Here is a 25,271-nt window from a genome sequence, read left to right on the forward strand (position 1 = left end):
TTTCTTTTTGGATGTCTAAATGACGGCTCCCTTGAGCCTCTGCTGACGAGCACTGGCGATGCTCCTGAGCGCCTAATAAGTGGTACAGAAACCTGTGAGGACGTTTGGCGGCATTTCAAGCGACCCCTTCAGTTACATACACTCTCTGCTGATGACGGCCGAAAGCCAGAAACACGTGTCCAGAGATACGGCACTCGCTGCAACTACCTTAGGTGAAAGACTTTCTACAGCGATACAGCACTTGCTGCACCTACTTAGGGTGAATACTTTTTTTGAAAAATTCTCACTGTTTATATTTAAATGACTGCATTTACCATGATGCCTTGGGGCTATTTTCCACTTGAATGCAAGGCAGGGTGCTCCCTTTTTCTTTTTGGATGCTTAAATGACTGCTCCCGTGAGCGTCTTGCAGACGAGTACTGGCGATGTACCTGTGCGCCTACTGAGTAGTACAGAAACCTGTGAGGATGTTTGGCGGCATTTCAAGCGACCCCTTCAGTTACATACGCTCTCTGCTGTTGACAGCCGAAAGCCAGAAACACGTGTCCAGAGATACGGCACTCGCTGCACCTACCTTAGGTGAAAGACTTTCTACAGCGATACGGCACTTGCTGTATCTACTTAGGGTGAATACTTTTTTAGAAAAATATTCACTATTTTTATTTAAATGACTGTATTTACCATGATGCCTTGGGGCTATTTTCCACTGGAATGCAAGGCAGTGTGCTCCCTTTTTCTTTTTGGATGTCTAAATGACGGCTCCGGTGAGCCTCTTGCTGACGAGCACTGGCGATGCACCCGTGTGCCTACTGAGTTGTACAGAAACCTGTGAGGACGTTTGGCGGCATTTCAAGCGACCCCTTCAGTTACATACGCTCTCTGCTGTTGACGGCCGAAAGCCAGAAACACGTGTCCAGAGATACGGCACTCGCTGCACCTACCTTAGGTGAAAGACTTTCTACAGCGATGCAGCACTTGCTGCACCTACTTAGGGTGAATACTTTTTTTGAAAAATTCTCACTATTTATATTTAAATGACTGCATTTACCATGATGCCTTGGGGCTATTTTCCACTTGAATGCATGGCAGGGTGCTCCCTTTTTCTTTTTGGATGCTTAAATGACGGCTCCCGTGAGCCTCTTGCTGACGAGCACTGGCGATGCACCAGTGCGCCTACTGAGTGGTACAGAAACCTGTGAGGATGTTTGGTGGCATTTCAAGCGACCCCTTCAGTTACATACGCTCTCTGCTGATGACGGCCGAAAGCCAGAAACACGTGTCCAGAAATACAGCACTCGCTGCACCTACCTTAGGTGAAAGACTTTCTACAGCGATACGGCACTTGCTGCACCTACTTAGGGTGAATACTTTTTTTGAAAAATTCTCACTATTTATATTTAAATAACTGCATTTACCATGATGCCTTGGGGCTACTTTCCACTTGAATGCAAGGCAGTGTGCTCCCTTTTTTTTTTTTTTATGTCTAAATGACGGCTCCCTTGAGCCTCTGCTGATGAGCACTGGCGATGCACCTGTGCGCCTAATAAATGGTACAGAAACCTGTGAGGACGTTTGGCGGCATTTCAAGCGACCCCTTCAGTTACATACGCTCTCTGCTGATGACGGCCGAAAGCCAGAAACACGTGTCCAGAGATACAGCACTCGCTGCACCTACCTTAGGTGAAAGACTTTCTACAGCGATACGGCACTTGCTGTATCTAATTAGGGTGAATACTTTTTAGAAAAATATTCACTATTTTTATTTAAATGACTGTATTTACCATGATGCCTTGGGGCTATTTTCCACTGGAATGCAAGGCAGTGTGCTCCCTTTTTCTTTTTGGATGTCTAAATGACGGCTCTGGTGAGCCTCTTGCTGACGAGCACTGGCGATGCACCCGTGTGCCTACTGAGTTGTACAGAAACCTGTGAGGACGTTTGGCGGCATTTCAAGCGACCCCTTCAGTTACATACGCTCTCTGCTGTTGACGGCCGAAAGCCAGAAACACGTGTCCAGAGATACGGCACTCGCTGCACCTACCTTAGGTGAAAGACTTTCTACAGCGATACGGCACTTGCTGCACCTACTTAGGGTGAATACTTTTTTTGAAAAATTCTCACTATTTATATTTAAATAACTGCATTTACCATGATGCCTTGGGGCTACTTTCCACTTGAATGCAAGGCAGTGTGCTCCCTTTTTTTTTTTTTATGTCTAAATGACGGCTCCCTTGAGCCTCTGCTGATGAGCACTGGCGATGCACCTGTGCGCCTAATAAATGGTACAGAAACCTGTGAGGACGTTTGGCGGCATTTCAAGCGACCCCTTCAGTTACATACGCTCTCTGCTGATGACGGCCGAAAGCCAGAAACACGTGTCCAGAGATACAGCACTCGCTGCACCTACCTTAGGTGAAAGACTTTATACAGCGATACGGCACTTGCTGTATCTAATTAGGGTGAATACTTTTTAGAAAAATATTCACTATTTTTATTTAAATGACTGTATTTACCATGATGCCTTGGGGCTATTTTCCACTGGAATGCAAGGCAGTGTGCTCCCTTTTTCTTTTTGGATGTCTAAATGACGGCTCCGGTGAGCCTCTTGCTGACGAGCACTGGCGATGCACCCGTGTGCCTACTGAGTTGTACAGAAACCTGTGAGGACGTTTGGCGGCATTTCAAGCGACCCCTTCAGTTACATACGCTCTCTGCTGATGACGGCCGAAAGCCAGAAACACGTGTCCAGAGATACGGCACTCGCTGCACCTACCTTAGGTGAAAGACTTTCTACAGCGATACGGCACTTGCTGCACCTACTTAGGGTGAATACTTTTTTTGAAAAATTCTCACTATTTATATTTAAATGACTGCATTTACCATGATGCCTTTGGGCTATTTTACACTTGAATGCAAGGCAGTGTGCTCCCTTTTTCTTTTTGGATGTCTAAATGACGTCTCCCGTGAGCCTCTCGCTGACGAGCACTGGCGATGCACCTGTGCGCCTACTGAGTGGTACAGAAACCTGTGAGGACGTTTGGTGGCATTTCAAGCGACCCCTTCAGTTACATACGCTCTCTGCTGATGGCGGCGGAAAGCCAGAAACACGTGTCCAGAGATACAGCACTTGCTGCACCTACTTAGAGTGAATACTTTTTTTGAAAAATATTGACTATTTATATTTAAATGACTGCATTTACCATGATGCCTTGGGGCTATTTTCCACTTGAATGCAAGGCAGGGTGCTCCCTTTTTCTTTTTGGATGTCTAAATGACGGCTCCCGTGAGCCTCTTGCTGACAAGAAATGGCGATGCACCTGTGCGCCTACTGAGTGGTACAGAAACCTGTGAGGACGTTTGACGGCATTTCAAGCGACCCCTTCAGTTACATACGCTCTCTGCTGATGACGGCCCCAAGCCAGAAACACGTGTCCAGAGATATGGCACTCGCTGCACCTACCTTAGGTGAAAGACTTTCTACAGCGATACAGCACTTGCTGCACCTACTTAGGGTGAATACTTTTTTAGAAAAATATTCACTATTTTTATTTAAATGACAGTATTTACCATGATGCCTTGGGGCTATTTTCCACTTGAATGCAAGGCAGTGTGCTCCCTTTTTTTTTTTTGATGTCTAAATGACGGCTCCCTTGAGCCTCTGCTGATGAGCACTGGCGATGCACCTGTGTGCCTAATAAATGGTACAGAAACCTGTGAGGACGTTTGGCGGCATTTCAAGCGACCCCTTCAGTTACATACGCTCTCTGCTTATGACGGCCGAAAGCCAGAAACACGTGTCCAGAGATACGGCACTCGCTGCACCTACCTTAGGTGAAAGACTTTCTACAGCGATACGGTACTTGCTGCACCTACTTAGGGTGAATACTTTTTTTGAAAAATTCACACTATTTATATTGAAATGACTGCATTTACCATGATGCCTTGGGGCTATTTTACACTTGAATGCAAGGCAGTGTGCTCCCTTTTTCTTTTTGGCTGTCTAAATGAATGCTCCCGTGAGCCTCTTGCTGACGAGCACTGGCGATGCACCTGTGCGCCTACTGAGTGGTACAGAAACCTGTGAGGACGTTTGGCGGCATTTCAAGCGACCCCTTCAGTTACATACGCTCTCTGCTGATGACGGCCGAAAGCCAGAAACACGTGTCCAGAGATACGGCACTCGCTGCACCTACCTTAGGTGAAAGACTTTCTACAGCGATACGGCACTTGCTGTATCTACTTAGGGTGAATACTTTTTTAGAAAAATATTCACTATTTTTATTTAAATGACTGTATTTACCATGATGCCTTGGGGATATTTTCCACTGGAATGCAAGGCAGTGTGCTCCCTTTTTCTTTTTGGATGTCTAAATGACGGCTCCGGTGAGCCTCTTGCTGACGAGCACTGGTGATGCACCCGTGTGCCTACTGAGTTGTACAGAAACCTGTGAGGACGTTTGGCGGCATTTCAAGCGACCCCTTCAGTTACATACGCTCTCTGCTGTTGACGGCTGAAAGCCAGAAACACGTGGCCAGAGATACGGCACTCGCTGCACCTACCTTAGGTGAAAGACTTTCTACAGCGATACGGCACTTGCTGCACCTACTTAGGGTGAATACTTTTTTTGAAAAATTCTCACTATTTATATTTAAATGACTGCATTTACCATGATGCCTTGGGGCTATTTTACACTTGAATGCAAGGCAGTGTGCTCCCTTTTTCTTTTTGGATGTCTAAATGACGGCTCCCTTGAGCCTCTGCTGACGAGCACTGGCGATGCTCCTGAGCGCCTAATAAGTGGTACAGAAACCTGTGAGGACGTTTGGCGGCATTTCAAGCGACCCCTTCAGTTACATACACTCTCTGCTGATGACGGCCGAAAGCCAGAAACACGTGTCCAGAGATACGGCACTCGCTGCAACTACCTTAGGTGAAAGACTTTCTACAGCGATACAGCACTTGCTGCACCTACTTAGGGTGAATACTTTTTTTGAAAAATTCTCACTATTTATATTTAAATGACTGCATTTACCATGATGCCTTGGGGCTATTTTCCACTTGAATGCAAGGCAGGGTGCTCCCTTTTTCTTTTTGGATGCTTAAATGACTGCTCCCGTGAGCCTCTTGCAGACGAGTACTGGCGATGTACCTGTGCGCCTACTGAGTAGTACAGAAACCTGTGAGGATGTTTGGCGGCATTTCAAGCGACCCCTTCAGTTACATACGCTCTCTGCTGTTGACGGCCGAAAGCCAGAAACACGTGTCCAGAGATACGGCACTCGCTGCACCTACCTTAGGTGAAAGACTTTCTACAGCGATACGGCACTTGCTGCACCTACTTAGGGTGAATACTTTTTTTGAAAAATTCTCACTATTTATATTTAAATGACTGCATTTACCATGATGCCTTGGGGCTATTTTACACTTGAATGCAAGGCAGTGTGCTCCCTTTTTCTTTTTGGATGTCTAAATGGCGGCTCCCTTGAGCCTCTGCTGACGAGCACTGGCGATGCTCCTGTGCGCCTAATAAGTGGTACAGAAACCTGTGAGGACGTTTGGCGGCATTTCAAGCGACCCCTTCAGTTACATACACTCTCTGCTGATGACGGCCGAAAGCCAGAAACACGTGTCCAGAGATACGGCACTCGCTGCAACTACCTTAGGTGAAAGACTTTCTACAGCGATACAGCACTTGCTGCACCTACTTAGGGTGAATACTTTTTTTGAAAAATTCTCACTATTTATATTTAAATAACTGCATTTACCATGATGCCTTGGGGCTACTTTCCACTTGAATGCAAGGCAGTGTGCTCCCTTTTTTTTTTTTTTATGTCTAAAGGACGGCTCCCTTGAGCCTCTGCTGATGAGCACTGGCGATGCACCTGTGCGCCTAATAAATGGTACAGAAACCTGTGAGGACGTTTGGCGGCATTTCAAGCGACCCCTTCAGTTACATACGCTCTCTGCTGATGACGGCCGAAAGCCAGAAACACGTGTCCAGAGATACAGCACTCGCTGCACCTACCTTAGGTGAAAGACTTTCTACAGCGATACGGCACTTGCTGTATCTAATTAGGGTGAATACTTTTTAGAAAAATATTCACTATTTTTATTTAAATGACTGTATTTACCATGATGCCTTGGGGCTATTTTCCACTGGAATGCAAGGCAGTGTGCTCCCTTTTTCTTTTTGGATGTCTAAATGACGGCTCCGGTGAGCCTCTTGCTGACGAGCACTGGCGATGCACCCGTGTGCCTACTGAGTTGTACAGAAACCTGTGAGGACGTTTGGCGGCATTTCAAGCGACCCCTTCAGTTACATACGCTCTCTGCTGTTGACGGCCGAAAGCCAGAAACACGTGTCCAGAGATACGGCACTCGCTGCACCTACCTTAGGTGAAAGACTTTCTACAGCGATACGGCACTTGCTGCACCTACTTAGGGTGAATACTTTTTTTGAAAAATTCTCACTATTTATATTTAAATAACTGCATTTACCATGATGCCTTGGGGCTACTTTCCACTTGAATGCAAGGCAGTGTGCTCCCTTTTTTTTTTTTTTATGTCTAAATGACGGCTCCCTCGAGCCTCTGCTGATGAGCACTGGCGATGCACCTGTGCGCCTTATAAATGGTACAGAAACCTGTGAGGACGTTTGGCGGCATTTCAAGCGACCCCTTCAGTTACATACGCTCTCTGCTGATGACGGCCGAAAGCCAGAAACACGTGTCCAGAGATACAGCACTCGCTGCACCTACCTTAGGTGAAAGACTTTCTACAGCGATACGGCACTTGCTGTATCTAATTAGGGTGAATACTTTTTAGAAAAATATTCACTATTTTTATTTAAATGACTGTATTTACCATGATGCCTTGGGGCTATTTTCCACTGGAATGCAAGGCAGTGTGCTCCCTTTTTCTTTTTGGATGTCTAAATGACGGCTCCGGTGAGCCTCTTGCTGACGAGCACTGGCGATGCACCCGTGTGCCTACTGAGTTGTACAGAAACCTGTGAGGACGTTTGGCGGCATTTCAAGCGACCCCTTCAGTTACATACGCTCTCTGCTGTTGACGGCCGAAAGCCAGAAACACGTGTCCAGAGATACGGCACTCGCTGCACCTACCTTAGGTGAAAGACTTTCTACAGCGATACGGCACTTGCTGCACCTACTTAGGGTGAATACTTTTTTGAAAAATTCTCACTATTTATATTTAAATAACTGCATTTACCATGATGCCTTGGGGCTACTTTCCACTTGAATGCAAGGCAGTGTGCTCCCTTTTTATTTTTTTTATGTCTAAATGACGGCTCCCTTGAGCCTCTGCTGATGAGCACTGGCGATGCACCTGTGCGCCTAATAAATGGTACAGAAACCTGTGAGGACGTTTGGCGGCATTTCAAGCGACCCCTTCAGTTACATACGCTCTCTGCTGATGACGGCCGAAAGCCAGAAACACGTGTCCAGAGATACAGCACTCGCTGCACCTACCTTAGGTGAAAGACTTTATACAGCGATACGGCACTTGCTGTATCTAATTAGGGTGAATACTTTTTAGAAAAATATTCACTATTTTTATTTAAATGACTGTATTTACCATGATGCCTTGGGGCTATTTTCCACTGGAATGCAAGGCAGTGTGCTCCCTTTTTCTTTTTGGATGTCTAAATGACGGCTCCGGTGAGCCTCTTGCTGACGAGCACTGGCGATGCACCCGTGTGCCTACTGAGTTGTACAGAAACCTGTGAGGACGTTTGGCGGCATTTCAAGCGACCCCTTCAGTTACATACGCTCTCTGCTGATGACGGCCGAAAGCCAGAAACACGTGTCCAGAGATACGGCACTCGCTGCACCTACCTTAGGTGAAAGACTTTCTACAGCGATACGGCACTTGCTGCACCTACTTAGGGTGAATACTTTTTTTGAAAAATTCTCACTATTTATATTTAAATGACTGCATTTACCATGATGCCTTTGGGCTATTTTACACTTGAATGCAAGGCAGTGTGCTCCCTTTTTCTTTTTGGATGTCTAAATGACGTCTCCCGTGAGCCTCTCGCTGACGAGCACTGGCGATGCACCTGTGCGCCTACTGAGTGGTACAGAAACCTGTGAGGACGTTTGGTGGCATTTCAAGCGACCCCTTCAGTTACATACGCTCTCTGCGGATGGCGGCCGAAAGCCAGAAACACGTGTCCAGAGATACCGCACTCGCTGCACCTACCTTAGGTGAAAGACTTTCTTCAGCGATGCGGTACTTGCTACAGCTACTTAGGGTGAATACTTTTTTTGAAAAATATTCACTATTTATATTTAAATGACTGCATTTACCATGATGCCTTGGGGCTATTTTCCACTTGAATGCAAGGCAGGGTGCTCCCTTTTTCTTTTTGGATGTCTAAATGACGGCTCCCGTGAGCCTCTTGCTGACAAGAAATGGCGATGCACCTGTGCGCCTACTGAGTGGTACAGAAACCTGTGAGGACGTTTGGCGGCATTTCAAGCGACCCCTTCAGTTACATACGCTCTCTGCTGATGACGGCCCCAAGCCAGAAACACGTGTCCAGAGATATGGCACTCGCTGCACCTACCTTAGGTGAAAGACTTTCTAAGGCGATACAGCACTTGCTGCACCTACTTAGGGTGAATACTTTTTTAGAAAAATATTCACTATTTTTATTTAAATGACAGTATTTACCATGATGCCTTGGGGCTATTTTCCACTTGAATGCAAGGCAGTGTGGTCCCTTTTTTTTTTTTGATGTCTAAATGACGGCTCCCTTGAGCCTCTGCTGATGAGCACTGGCGATGCACCTGTGTGCCTAATAAATGGTACAGAAACCTGTGAGGACGTTTGGCGGCATTTCAAGCGACCCCTTCAGTTACATACGCTCTCTGCTTATGACGGCCGAAAGCCAGAAACACGTGTCCAGAGATACGGCACTCGCTGCGCCTACCTTAGGTGAAAGACTTTCTACAGCGATACGGTACTTGCTGCACCTACTTAGGGTGAATACTTTTTTTGAAAAATTCACACTATTTATATTGAAATGACTGCATTTACCATGATGCCTTGGGGCTATTTTCCACTGGAATGCAAGGCAGTGTGCTCCCTTTTTCTTTTTGGATGTCTAAATGACGGCTCCGGTGAGCCTCTTGCTGACGAGCACTGGCGATGCACCCGTGTGCCTACTGAGTTGTACAGAAACCTGTGAGGACGTTTGGCGGCATTTCAAGCGACCCCTTCCGTTACATACGCTCTCTGCTGATGACGGCCGAAAGCCAGAAACACGTGTCCAGAGATATGGCACTCGCTGCACCTACCTTAGGTGAAAGACTTTCTACAGCGATACGGCACTTGCTGCACCTACTTAGGGTGAATACTTTTTTTGAAAAATTCTCACTATTTATATTTAAATGACTGCATTTACCATGATGCCTTTGGGCTATTTTACACTTGAATGGAAGGCAGTGTGCTCCCTTTTTCTTTTTGGATGTCTAAATGACGTCTCCCGTGAGCCTCTCGCTGACGAGCACTGGCGATGCACCTGTGCGCCTACTGAGTGGTACAGAAACCTGTGAGGACGTTTGGTGGCATTTCAAGCGACCCCTTCAGTTACATACGCTCTCTGCTGATGGCGGCCGAAAGCCAGAAACACGTGTCCAGAGATACCGCACTCGCTGCACCTACCTTAGGTGAAAGACTTTCTTCAGCGATGCGGTACTTGCTACAGCTACTTAGGGTGAATACTTTTTTTGAAAAATATTCACTATTTATATTTAAATGACTGCATTTACCATGAAGCCTTGGGGCTATTTTCCACTTGAATGCAAGGCAGGGTGCTCCCTTTTTCTTTTTGGATGTCTAAATGACGGCTCCCGTGAGCCTCTTGCTGACAAGAAATGGCGATGCACCTGTGCGCCTACTGAGTGGTACAGAAACCTGTGAGGACGTTTGGCGGCATTTCAAGCGACCCCTTCAGTTACATACGCTCTCTGCTGATGAGGGCCCCAAGCCAGAAACACGTGTCCAGAGATATGGCACTCGCTGCACCTACCTTAGGTGAAAGACTTTCTACAGCGATACAGCACTTGCTGCACCTACTTAGGGTGAATACTTTTTTAGAAAAATATTCACTATTTTTATTTAAATGACAGTATTTACCATGATGCCTTGGGGCTATTTTCCACTTGAATGCAAGGCAGTGTGCTCCCTTTTTTTTTTTTGATGTCTAAATGACGGCTCCCTTGAGCCTCTGCTGATGAGCACTGGCGATGCACCTGTGTGCCTAATAAATGGTACAGAAACCTGTGAGGACGTTTGGCGGCATTTCAAGCGACCCCTTCAGTTACGTACGCTCTCTGCTTATGACGGCCGAAAGCCAGAAACACGTGTCCAGAGATACGGCACTCGCTGCACCTACCTTAGGTGAAAGACTTTCTACAGCGATACGGTACTTGCTGCACCTACTTAGGGTGAATACTTTTTTTGAAAAATTCACACTATTTATATTGAAATGACTGCATTTACCATGATGCCTTGGGGCTATTTTACACTTGAATGCAAGGCAGTGTGCTCCCTTTTTCTTTTTGGCTGTCTAAATGAATGCTCCCGTGAGCCTCTTGCTGACGAGCACTGGCGATGCACCTGTGCGCCTACTGAATGGTACAGAAACCTGTGAGGACGTTTGGCGGCATTTCAAGCGACCCCTTCAGTTACATACGCTCTCTGCTGATGACGGCCGAAAGCCAGAAACACGTGTCCAGAGATACGGCACTCGCTGCACCTACCTTAGGTGAAATACTTTCTACAGCGATACGGCACTTGCTGTATCTACTTAGGGTGAATACTTTTTTAGAAAAATATTCACTATTTTTATTTAAATGACTGTATTTACCATGATGCCTTGGGGATATTTTCCACTGGAATGCAAGGCAGTGTGCTCCCTTTTTCTTTTTGGATGTCTAAATGACGGCTCCGGTGAGCCTCTTGCTGACGAGCACTGGTGATGCACCCGTGTGCCTACTGAGTTGAACAGAAACCTGTGAGGACGTTTGGCGGCATTTCAAGCGACCCCTTCAGTTACATACGCTCTCTGCTGTTGACGGCTGAAAGCCAGAAACACGTGTCCAGAGATACGGCACTCGCTGCACCTACCTTAGGTGAAAGACTTTCTACAGCGATACGGCACTTGCTGCACCTACTTAGGGTGAATACTTTTTTTGAAAAATTCTCACTATTTATATTTAAATGACTGCATTTACCATGATGCCTTGGGGCTATTTTACACTTGAATGCAAGGCAGTGTGCTCCCTTTTTCTTTTTGGATGTCTAAATGACGGCTCCCTTGAGCCTCTGCTGACGAGCACTGGCGATGCTCCTGAGCGCCTAATAAGTGGTACAGAAACCTGTGAGGACGTTTGGCGGCATTTCAAGCGACCCCTTCAGTTACATACACTCTCTGCTGATGACGGCCGAAAGCCAGAAACACGTGTCCAGAGATACGGCACTCGCTGCAACTACCTTAGGTGAAAGACTTTCTACAGCGATACAGCACTTGCTGCACCTACTTAGGGTGAATACTTTTTTTGAAAAATTCTCACTATTTATATTTAAATGACTGCATTTACCATGATGCCTTGGGGCTATTTTCCACTTGAATGCAAGGCAGGGTGCTCCCTTTTTCTTTTTGGATGCTTAAATGACGGCTCCCATGAGCCTCTTGCATACGAGCACTGGCGATGTACCTGTGCGCCTACTGAGTAGTACAGAAACCTGTGAGGATGTTTGGCGGCATTTCAAGCGACCCCTTCAGTTACATACGCTCTCTGCTGTTGACGGCCGAAAGCCAGAAACACGTGTCCAGAGATACGGCACTCGCTGCACCTACCTTAGGTGAAAGACTTTCTACAGCGATACGGCACTTGCTGCACCTACTTAGGGTGAATACTTTTTTTGAAAAATCCTCACTATTTATATTTAAATGACTGCATTTACCATGATGCCTTGGGGCTATTTTACACTTGAATGCAAGGCAGTGTGCTCCCTTTTTCTTTTTGGATGTCTAAATGACGGCTCCCTTGAGCCTCTGCTGACGAGCACTGGCGATGCTCCTGTGCGCCTAATAAGTGGTACAGAAACCTGTGAGGACGTTTGGCGGCATTTCAAGCGACCCCTTCAGTTACATACACTCTCTGCTGATGACGGCCGAAAGCCAGAAACACGTGTCCAGAGATACGGCACTCGCTGCAACTACCTTAGGTGAAAGACTTTCTACAGCGATACAGCACTTGCTGCACCTACTTAGGGTGAATACTTTTTTTGAAAAATTCTCACTATTTATATTTAAATGACTGCATTTACCATGATGCCTTGGGGCTATTTTCCACTTGAATGCAAGGCAGGGTGCTCCCTTTTTCTTTTTGGATGCTTAAATGACGGCTCCCGTGAGCCTCTTGCAGACGAGCACTGGCGATGTACCTGTGCGCCTACTGAGTAGGACAGAAACCTGTGAGGATGTTTGGTGGCATTTCAAGCGACCCCTTCAGTTACATACGCTCTCTGCTGATGACGGCCGAAAGCCAGAAACACGTGTCCAGAAATACAGCACTCACTGCACCTACCTTAGGTGAAAGACTTTCTACAGCGATACAGCACTTGCTGCACCTACTTAGGGTGAATACTTTTTTAGAAAAATATTCACTATTTTTATTTAAATGACTGTATTTACCATGATGCCTTGGGGCTATTTTCCACTGGAATGCAAGGCAGTGTGCTCCCTTTTTCTTTTTGGATGTCTAAATGACGGCTCCCGTGAACCTCTTGCTGACGAGCACTGGCGATGCACCCGTGCGCCTACTGTGTTGTACAGAAAGCTGTGAGGACGTTTGGCGGCATTTCAAGCGACCTCTTCAGTTACATATGCTCTCTGCTGATGACGGCCGAAAGCCAGAAACACGTGTCCAGAGATACAGCACTCGCTGCACCTACCTTGGGTGAAAGACTTTCTACAGCGATACGGCACTTGCTCCACCTATTTAGGGTGAATATTTTTTCTGAAAAATCCTCACTATTTATATTTAAATGACTGCATTTACCATGATGCCTTGGGGCTATTTTCCACTTGTATGCAAGGCAGTGTGCTCCCTTTTTCTTTTTGGATGTCTAAATGACGGCTCCCTTGAGCCTCTGCTGACGAGCACTGGCGATGCACCTGTGCGCCTAATAAGTGGTACAGAAACATGTGAGGACGTTTGGCGGCATTTCAAGCGACCCCTTCAGTTACATACGCTCTCTGCTGATGACGGCCGAAAGCCAGAAACACGTGTCCAGAGATACGGCACTCGCTGCACCTACCTTAGGTGAAAGACTTTCTACAGCGATACGGCACTTGCTGCACCTACTTAGGGTGAATCCTTTTTTTGAAAAATTCTCACTATTTATATTTAAATGACTGTATTTACCATGATGCCTTGGGGCTATTTTCCACTTGAATGCAAGGCAGTGTGCTCCCTTTTTCTTTTTGGATGTCTAAATGACGGCTCCCGTGAGCCTCTTGCTGACGAGCACTGGCGATGCACCTGCGCGCCTACTGAGTGGTACAGAAACCTGTGAGGACGTTTGGCGTCATTTCAAGCGACCCCTTCAGCTACATACGCTCTCTGCTGATGACGACTGAAAGCCAGAAACACTTGTCCAGAAATACAGCACTCGCTGCACCTACCTTAGGTGAAAGACTTTCTACAGCGATACGGCACTTGCTGCACCTTCTAAGGGTGAATACTTATTTTGAAAAATATTCACTATTTATATTTAAATGACTGCATTTACCATGTTGCCTTGGGGCTATTTTCCACTTAAATGCAAGGCAGTGTGCTCCCTTTTTCTTTCTAGATGTCTAAATGACTGCTCCCGTGAGCCTCTTGCTGACGAGCACTGGCGATGCACCTGTGCGCCTACTGAGTGGTTCAGAAACCTGTGAGGACGTTTGGCGCCATTTCAAGCGACCCCTTCAGTTACGTACGCTCTCTGCTGATGACGGCCGAAAGCCAGAAACACGTGTCCAGAGATACGGCACTCGCTGCACCTACCTTAGGTGAAAGACTTTCTACAGCGATACAGCACTTGCTGCAGCTACTTAGGGTGAATACTTTTTTTGAAAAATATTCACTATTTATATTTAAATGACTGCATTTACCATGATGCCTTGGGGCTATTTTCCACTTGAATGCAAGGCAGGGTGCTCCCTTTTTCTTTTTGGATGTCTAAATGACGGCTCCCGTGAGCCTCTTGCTGACAAGCACTGGCGATGCACCTGTGCGCCTACTGAGTGGTACAGAAACCTGTGAGGACGTTTGGTGGCATTTAAAGCGACCCCTTCAGTTACATACGCTCTCTGCTGATGACGGCCGAAAGCCAGAAACACGTGTCCAGAGTTACGGCACTCGCTGCACCTACCTTAGGTGAAAGACTTTCTACAGCGATGCAGCACTTGCTGCACCTACTTAGGGTGAATACTTTTTTTGAAAAATTCACACTATTTATATTTAAATGACTGCATTTACCATGATGCCTTGGGGCTATTTTCCACTTGAATGCAAGGCAGGGTGCTCCCTTTTTCTTTTTGGATGCTTAAATGACGGCTCCCGTGAGCCTCTTGCAGACGAGCACTGGCGATGTACCTGTGCGCCAACTGAGTAGTACAGAAACCTGTGAGGATGTTTGGCGGCATTTCAAGCGACCCCTTCAGTTACATACGCTCTCTGCTGTTGACGGCCGAAAGCCAGAAACACGTGTCCAGAGATACGGCACTCGCTGCACCTACCTTAGGTGAAAGACTTTCTACAGCGATACGGCACTTGCTGCACCTACTTAGGGTGAATACTTTTTTTGAAAAATTCTCACTATTTATATTTAAATGACTGCATTTACCATGATGCCTTGGGGCTATTTTACACTTGAATGCAAGGCAGTGTGCTCCCTTTTTCTTTTTGGATGTCTAAATGACGGCTCCCTTGAGCCTCTGCTGACGAGCACTGGCGATGCTCCTGTGCGCCTAATAAGTGGTACAGAAACCTGTGAGGACGTTTGGCGGCATTTCAAGCGACCCCTTCAGTTACATACACTCTCTGCTGATGACGGCCGAAAGCCAGAAACACGTGTCCAGAGATACGGCACTCGCTGCAACTACCTTAGGTGAAAGACTTTCTACAGCGATACAGCACTTGCTGCACCTAGTTAGGGTGAATACTTTTTTTGAAAAATTCTCACTATTTATATTTAAATGACTGCATTTACCATGATGCCTTGGGGCTATTTTCCACTTGAATGCAAGGCAGGGTGCTCCCTTTTTCTTTTTGGATGCTTAAATGACGGCTCCCGTGAGCCTCTTGCAGACGAGCACTGGCGATGTACCTGTGCGCCTACTGAGTAGTACAGAAACCTGTGAGGATGTTTGGTGGCATTTCAAGCGACCCCTTCAGTTACATACGCTCTCTGCTGATGACGGCCGAAAGCCAGAAACACGTGTCCAGAAATACAGCACTCACTGCACCTACCTTAGGTGAAAGACTTTCTACAGCGATACGGCACTTGCTGCACCTACTTAGGGTGAATACTTTTTTAGAAAAATATTCACTATTTTTATTTAAATGACTGTATTTACCATGATGCCTTGGGGCTATTTTCCACTGGAATGCAAGGCAGTGTGCTCCCTTTTTCTTTTTGGATGTCTAAATGACGGCTCCCGTGAACCTCTTGCTGACGAGCACTGGCGATGCACCCGTGCGCCTACTGTGTTGTACAGAAACCTGTGAGGACGTTTGGCGGCATTTCAAGCGACCTCTTCAGTTACATATGCTCTCTGCTGATGACGGCCGAAAGCCAGAAACACGTGTCCAGAGATACAGCACTCGCTGCACCTACCTTGGGTGAAAGACTTTCTACAGCGATACGGCACTTGCTCCACCTATTTAGGGTGAATATTTTTTCTGAAAAATTCTCACTATGTATATTTAAATGACTGCATTTACCATGATGCCTTGGGGCTATTTTCCACTTGAATGCAAGGCAGTGTGCTCCCTTTTTCTTTTTGGATGTCTAAATGACGGCTCCCTTGAGCCTCTGCTGACGAGCACTGGCGATGCACCTGTGCGCCTAATAAGTGGTACAGAAACATGTGAGGACGTTTAGCGGCATTTCAAGCGACCCCTTCAGTTACATACGCTCTCTGCTGATGACGGCCGAAAGCCAGAAACACGTGTCCAGAGATACGGCACTCGCTGCACCTATCTTAGGTGAAAGACTTTCTACAGCGATACGGCACTTGCTGCACCTACTTAGGGTGAATCCTTTTTTAGAAAAATATTCACTATTTATATTTAAATGACTGTATTTACCATGATGCCTTGGGGCTATTTTCCACTTGAATGCAAGGCAGTGTGCTCCCTTTTTCTTTTTGGATGTCTAAATGACGGCTCCCGTGAGCCTCTTGCTGACGAGCACTGGCGATGCACCTGCGCGCCTACTGAGTGGTACAGAAACCTGTGAGGACGTTTGGCGTCATTTCAAGCGACCCCTTCAGCTACATACGCTCTCTGCTGATGACGACTGAAAGCCAGAAACACTTGTCCAGAAATACAGCACTCGCTGCACCTACCTTAGGTGAAAGACTTTCTACAGCGATACGGCACTTGCTGCACCTTCTAAGGGTGAATACTTATTTTGAAAAATATTCACTATTTATATTTAAATGACTGCATTTACCATGTTGCCTTGGGGCTATTTTCCACTTAAATGCAAGGCAGAGTGCTCCCTTTTTCTTTCTAGATGTCTAAATGACTGCTCCCGTGAGCCTCTTGCTGACGAGCACTGGCGATGCACCAGTGCGCCTACTGAGTGGTTCAGAAACCTGTGAGGACGTTTGGCGCCATTTCAAGCGACCCCTTCAGTTACGTACGCTCTCTGCTGATGACGGCCGAAAGCCAGAAACACGTGTCCAGAGATACGGCACTCGCTGCACCTACCTTAGGTGAAAGACTTTCTACAGCGATACGGCACTTGCTCCACCTACTTAGGGTCAATACTTTTTCTGAAAAATTCTCACTATTTATATTTAAATGACTGCATTTACCATGATGCCTTGGGGCTATTTTCCACTTGAATGCAAGGCAGTGTGCTCCCTTTTTGTTTTTGGATGTCTAAATGACGGCTCCCGTGAGCCTCTTGCTGACGAACACTGGCGATGCACCTGTTCGCCTACTGAGTGGTTCAGAAACCTGTGAGGACGTTTGGCGGCATTTGAAGCGACCCCTTCAGTTACGTACGCTCTCTGCTGATGACGGCCGAAAGCCAGAAACACGTGTCCAGAGATACGGCACTCGCTGCACCTACCTTAGGTGAAAGACTTTCTACAGCGATACGGCACTTGCTGCACCTACTTAGAGTGAATACTTTTTTTGAAAAATTCTCACTATTTATATTTAAATGACTGCATTTACCATGATGCCTTGGGGCTATTTTCCACTTGAATGCAAGGCAGTGTGCTCCCTTTTTCTTTTTGGCTGTCTAAATGACGGCTCTCTTGAGCCTCTGCTGACGAGCACTGGCGATGCACCTGTGCGCCTAATGAGTGGTACAGAAACCTGTGAGGACGTTTGACGGCATTTCAAGCGACCCCTTCAGTTACATACGCTCTCTGCTGATGACGGCCGAAAGCCAGAAACACATGTCCAGAGATATGGCACTCACTGCACCTACCTTAGGTATAAGACTTTCTACAGCGATGCAGCACTTGCTGCACCTACTTAGGGTGAATACTTTTTTTGAAAAATTCTCACTATTTATATTTAAATGACTGCATTTACTATGATGCCTTGGGGCTATTTTCCACTTGAATGCAAGGCAGTGTGCTCCCTTTTACTTTTTGGATCTCTAAATGACGGCTCCCGTGAGCCTCTTGCTGACAAGCACTGGCGATGCACCTGTGCGCCTACTGAGTGGTTCAGAAACCTGTGAGGACGTTTGGCAGCATTTCAAGTGACCCCTTCAGTTACATACGCTCTCTGCTGATGACGGCCGAAAGCCAGAAACACGTGTCCAGAGATACGGCACTCGCTGCACCTACCTTAGTTGAAAGACTTTCTACAGCGATACGGCACTTGCTGCACCTACTTAGGGTGAATACTTTTTTTGAAAAATTCTCACTATTTATATTTAAATGACTGCATTTACCATGATGCCTTGGGGCTATTTTACACTTGAATGCAAGGCAGTGTGCTCCCTTTTTCTTTTTGGATGTCTAAATGACGGCTCCCGTATGCCTCTTGCTCACGAGCACTGGCGATGCACCTGTGCGCCTACTGAGTGGTACAGAAACCTGTGAGGACGTTTGGTGGCATTTCAAGCGACCCCTTCAGTTACATACGCTCTTTCCTGATGACGGCCGAAAGCCAGAAACACGTGTCCAGAGATACGGCACTCGCTGCACCTACCTTAGGTGAAAGACTTTCTACAGCGATGCGGTACTTGCTGCAGCTACTTAGGGTGAATACTTTTTTTGAAAAATATTCACTATTTATATTTAAATGACTGCATTTACCATGATGCCTTGGGGCTATTTTCCACTTGAATGCAAGGCAGGGTGCTCCCTTTTTCTTTTTGGATGTCTAAATGACGGCTCCCATGAGCCTCTTGCTGACAAGCACTGGCGATGCACCTGTGCGCCTACTGAGTGGTACAGAAACCTGTGAGGACGTTTGGTGGCATTTAAAGCGACCCCTTCAGTTACATACGCTCTCTGCTGATGACGGCCGAAAGCCAGAAACACGTGTCCAGAGTTACGGCACTCGCTGCACCTACCTTAGGTGAAAGACTTTCTACAGCGATGCAGCACTTGCTGCACCTACTTAGGGTGAATACTTTTTTTGAAAAATTCTCACTATTTATATTTAAATGACTGCATTTACCATGATGCCTTGGGGCTATTTTCCACTTGAATGCATGGCAGGGTGCTAACTTTTTCTTTTTGGATGCTTAAATGACGGCTCCCGTGAGCCTCTTGCTGACGAGCACTGGCGATGCACCAGTGCGCCTACTGAGTGGTACAGAAACCTGTGAGGATGTTTGGTGGCATTTCAAGCGACCCCTTCAGTTACATACGCTCTCTGCTGATGACGGGCGAAAGCCAGAAACACGTGTCTAGAAATACAGCACTCGCTGCACCTACCTTAGGTGAAAGACTTTCTACAGCGATACGGCACTTGCTGCACCTACTTAGGGTGAATACTTTTTTTGAAAAATTCTCACTATTTATATTTAAATAACTGCATTTACCATGATGCCTTGGGGCTACTTTCCACTTGAATGCAAGGCAGTGTGCTCCCTTTTTTTTTTTTTATGTCTAAATGACGGCTCCCTTGAGCCTCTGCTGATGAGCACTGGCGATGCACCTGTGCGCCTAATAAATGGTACAGAAACCTGTGAGGACGTTTGGCGGCATTTCAAGCGACCCCTTCAGTTACATACGCTCTCTGCTGATGACGGCCGAAAGCCAGAAACACGTGTCCAGAGATACAGCACTCGCTGCACCTACCTTAGGTGAAAGACTTTCTACAGCGATACGGCACTTGCTGTATCTAATTAGGGTGAATACTTTTTAGAAAAATATTCACTATTTTTATTTAAATGACTGTATTTACCATGATGCCTTGGGGCTATTTTCCACTGGAATGCAAGGCAGTGTGCTCCCTTTTTCTTTTTGGATGTCTAAATGACGGCTCCGGTGAGCCTCTTGCTGACGAGCACTGGCGATGCACCCGTGTGCCTACTGAGTTGTACAGAAACCTGTGAGGACGTTTGGCGGCATTTCAAGCGACCCCTTCAGTTACATACGCTCTCTGCTGATGACGGCCGAAAGCCAGAAACACGTGTCCAGAGATACGGCCCTCGCTGCACCTACCTTAGGTGAAAGACTTTCTACAGCGATACGGCACTTGCTGCACCTACTTAGGGTGAATACTTTTTTTGAAAAATTCTCACTATTTATATTTAAATGACTGCATTTACCATGATGCCTTTGGGCTATTTTACACTTGAATGCAAGGCAGTGTGCTCCCTTTTTCTTTTTGGATGTCTAAATGACGTCTCCCGTGAGCCTCTCGCTGACGAGCACTGGCGATGCACCTGTGCGCCTACTGAGTGTTACAGAAACCTGTGAGGACGTTTGGTGGCATTTCTAGCGACCCCTTCAGTTACATACGCTCTCTGCTGATGGCGGCCGAAAGCCAGAAACACGTGTCCAGAGATACCGCACTCGCTGCACCTACCTTAGGTGAAGGACTTTCTTCAGCGATGCGGTACTTGCTACAGCTACTTAGGGTGAATACTTTTTTTGAAAAATATTCACTATTTATATTTAAATGACTGCATTTACCATGATGCCTTGGGGCTATTTTCCACTTGAATGCAAGGCAGGGTGCTCCCTTTTTCTTTTTGGATGTCTAAATGACGGCTCCCGTGAGCCTCTTGCTGACAAGAAATGGCGATGCACCTGTGCGCCTACTGAGTGGTACAGAAACCTGTGAGGACGTTTGGCGGCATTTCAAGCGACCCCTTCAGTTACATACGCTCTCTGCTGATGACGGCCGAAAGCCAGAAACACGTGTCCAGAGATATGGCACTCGCTGCACCTACCTTAGGTGAAAGACTTTCTACAGCGATACAGCACTTGCTGCACCTACTTAGGGTGAATACTTTTTTAGAAAAATATTCACTATTTTTATTTAAATGACAGTATTTACCATGATGCCTTGGGGCTATTTTCCACTTGAATGCAAGGCAGTGTGCTCCCTTTTTTTTTGTTTGATGTCTAAATGACGGCTCCCTTGAGCCTCTGCTGATGAGCACTGGCGATGCACCTGTGTGCCTAATAAATGGTACAGAAACCTGTGAGGACGTTTGGCGGCATTTCAAGCGACCCCTTCAGTTACATACGCTCTCTGCTTATGACGGCCGAAAGCCAGAAACACGTGTCCAGAGATACGGCACTCGCTGCACCTACCTTAGGTGAAAGACTTTCTACAGCGATACAGTACTTGCTGCACCTACTTAGGGTGAATACTTTTTTTGAAAAATTCACACTATTTATATTGAAATGACTGCATTTACCATGATGCCTTGGGGCTATTTTACACTTGAATGCAAGGCAGTGTGCTCCCTTTTTCTTTTTGGCTGTCTAAATGAATGCTCCCGTGAGCCTCTTGCTGACGAGCACTGGCGATGCACCTGTGCGCCTACTGAGTGGTACAGAAACCTGTGAGGACGTTTGGCGGCATTTCAAGCGACCCCTTCAGTTACATACGCTCTCTGCTGATGACGGCCGAAAGCCAGAAACACGTGTCCAGAGATACGGCACTCGCTGCAACTACCTTAGGTGAAAGACTTTCTACAGCGATACAGCACTTGCTGCACCTACTTAGGGTGAATACTTTTTTTGAAAAATTCTCACTATTTATATTTAAATGACTGCATTTACCACGATGCCTTGGGGCTATTTTCCACTTGAATGCAAGGCAGGGTGCTCCCTTTTTCTTTTTGGATGCTTAAATGACGGCTCCCGTGAGCCTCTTGCAGACGAGCACTGGCGATGTACCTGTGCGCCTACTGAGTAGTACAGAAACCTGTGAGGATGTTTGGTGGCATTTCAAGCGACCCCTTCAGTTACATACGCTCTCTGCTGATGACGGCCGAAAGCCAGAAACACGTGTCCAGAAATACAGCACTCACTGCACCTACCTTAGGTGAAAGACTTTCTACAGCGATACGGCACTTGCTGCACCTACTTAGGGTGAATACTTTTTTAGAAAAATATTCACTATTTTTATTTAAATGACTGTATTTACCATGATGCCTTGGGGCTATTTTCCACTGGAATGCAAGGCAGTGTGCTCCCTTTTTCTTTTTGGATGTCTAAATGACGGCTCCCGTGAACCCCTTGCTGACGAGAACTGGCGATGCACCCGTGCGCCTACTGTGTTGTACAGAAACCTGTGAGGACGTTTGGCGGCATTTCAAGCGACCTCTTCAGTTACATATGCTCTCTGCTGATGACGGCCGAAAGCCAGAAACATGTGTCCAGAGATACAGCACTCGCTGCACCTACCTTGGGTGAAAGACTTTCTACAGCGATACGGCACTTGCTCCACCTATTTAGGGTGAATATTTTTTCTGAAAAATTCTCACTATTTATATTTAAATGACTGCATTTACCATGATGCCTTTGGGCTATTTTCCACTTGAATGCAAGGCAGTGTGCTCCCTTTTTCTTTTTGGATGTCTAAATGACGGCTCCCGTGAACCCCTTGCTGACGAGAACTGGCGATGCACCCGTGCGCCTACTGTGTTGTACAGAAACCTGTGAGGACGTTTGGCGGCATTTCAAGCGACCTCTTCAGTTACATATGCTCTCTGCTGATGACGGCCGAAAGCCAGAAACACGTGTCCAGAGATACAGCACTCGCTGCACCTACCTTGGGTGAAAGACTTTCTACAGCGATACGGCACTTGCTCCACCTATTTAGGGTGAATATTTTTTCTGAAAAATTCTCACTATTTATATTTAAATGACTGCATTTACCATGATGCCTTGGGGCTATTTTCCACTTGAATGCAAGGCAGTGTGCTCCATTTTTCTTTTTGGATGTCTAAATGACGGCTCCCTTGAGCCTCTGCTGACGAGTACTGGCGATGCACCTGTGCGCCTAATAAGTGGTACAGAAACATGTGAGGACGTTTGGCGGCATTTCAAGCGACCCCTTCAGTTACATACGCTCTCTGCTGATGACGGCCGAAAGCCAGAAACACGTGTCCAGAGATACGGCACTCGCTGCACCTACCTTAGGTGAAAGACTTTCTACAGCGATAAGGCACTTGCTGCACCTACTTAGGGTGAATCCTTTTTTAGAAAAATATTCACTATTTATATTTAAATGACTGTATTTACCATGATGCCTTGGGGCTATTTTCCACTTGAATGCAAGGCAGTGTGCTCCCTTTTTCTTTTTGGATGTCTAAATGACGGCTCCCGTGAGCCTCTTGCTGACGAGCACTGGCGATGCACCTGCACGCCTACTGAGTGGTACAGAAACCTGTGAGGACGTTTGGCGTCATTTCAAGCGACCCCTTCAGCTACATACGCTCTCTGCTGATGACGACTGAAAGCCAGAAACACTTGTCCAGAAATACAGCACTCGCTGCACCTACCTTAGGTGAAAGACTTTCTACAGCGATACGGCACTTGCTGCACCTTCTTAGAGTGAATACTTATTTTGAAAAATATTCACTATTTATATTTAAATGACTGCATTTACCATGTTGCCTTGGGGCTATTTTCCACTTAAATGCAAGGCAGTGTGCTCCCTTTTTCTTTCTAGATGTCTAAATGACTGCTCCCGTGAGCCTCTTGCTGACGAGCACTGGCGATGCACCTGTGCGCCTACTGAGTGGTTCAGAAACCTGTGAGGACGTTTGGCGCCATTTCAAGCGACCCCTTCAGTTACGTACGCTCTCTGCTGATGACGGCCGAAAGCCAGAAACACGTGTCCAGAGATACGGCACTCGCTGCACCTACCTTAGGTGAAAGACTTTCTACAGCGATACGGCACTTGCTCCACCTACTTAGGGTCAATACTTTTTCTGAAAAATTCTCACTATTTATATTTAAATGACTGCATTTACCATGATGCCTTGGGGCTATTTTCCACTTGAATGCAAGGCAGTGTGCTCCCTTTTTGTTTTTGGATGTCTAAATGACGGCTCCCGTGAGCCTCTTGCTGACGAACACTGGCGATGCACCTGTTCGCCTACTGAGTGGTTCAGAAACCTGTGAGGACGTTTGGCGGCATTTCAAGCGACCCCTTCAGTTACGTACGCTCTCTGCTGATGACGGCCGAAAGCCAGAAACACGTGTCCAGAGATACGGCACTCGCTGCACCTACCTTAGGTGAAAGACTTTCTACAGCGATACGGCACTTGCTGCACCTACTTAGAGTGAATACTTTTTTTGAAAAATTCTCACTATTTATATTTAAATGACTGCATTTACCATGATGTCTTGGGGCTATATTCCACTTGAATGCAAGGCAGTGTGCTCCCTTTTTCTTTCTGGATGTCTAAATGACGGCTCCCATAAGCTTCTTTCTGACGAGCACTGGCGATGCACCTGCGCGCCTACTGAGTGGTACAGAAACCTGTGAGGACGTTTGGCGGCATTTCAAGCGACCCCTTCAGTTACATACGCTCTCTGCTGATGACGGCTGAAAGCCAGAAACACTTGTCCAGAAATACAGCACTCGCTGCACCTACCTTAGGTGAAAGACTTTCTACAGCGATACGACACTTGCTGCACCTACTTAGGGTGAATACTTTTTTGGGAAAATTCTCACTATTTATATTTAAATGACTGCATTTACCATGATCCCTTGGGGCTATTTTCCACTTGAATGCAAGGCAGTGTGCTCCCTTTTTATTTTTGGATGTCTAAATGACGGCTCCCGTAAGCCTCTTTCTGACGAGCATTGGCGATGCACCTGCGCGCCTACTGAGTGGTACAGAAACCTGTGAGGACGTTTGGCTACATTTCAAGCGACCCCTTCAGTTACATATGCTCTCTGCTGATGACGGACGAAAGCCAGAAACACGTGTTCAGAGACACGGCACTCGCTGCACCTATCTTAGGTGAAAGACTTTCTACAGCGATACGGCACTTGCTGCACCTACTTAGGGTGAATACTTTTTTTGAAAAATTCTCACTATTTATATTTAAATGACTGCATTTACCATGATGCCTTGGGGCTGGTTTCCACTTGAATGCAAGGCAGTGTGCTCCCTTTTTCTTTTTGGCTGTCTAAATGACGGCTCTCTTGAGCCTCTGCTGACGAGCACTGGCGATGCACCTGTGCGCCTAATGAGTGGTACAGAAACCTGTGAGGACGTTTGACGGCATTTCAAGCGACCCCTTCAGTTACATACGCTCTCTGCTGATGACGGCCGAAAGCCAGAAACACATGTCCAGAGATATGGCACTCACTGCACCTACCTTAGGTATAAGACTTTCTACAGCGATGCAGCACTTGCTGCACCTACTTAGGGTGAATACTTTTTTTGAAAAATTCACACTATTTATATTTAAATGACTGCATTTACTATGATGCCTTGGGGCTATTTTCCACTTGAATGCAAGGCAGTGTGCTCCCTTTTTCTTTTTGGATCTCTA

This window comes from Pleurodeles waltl, chromosome 3_1, assembly GCF_031143425.1.
Source record: "Pleurodeles waltl isolate 20211129_DDA chromosome 3_1, aPleWal1.hap1.20221129, whole genome shotgun sequence".
NCBI lineage: Eukaryota > Metazoa > Chordata > Amphibia > Caudata > Salamandridae > Pleurodeles > Pleurodeles waltl.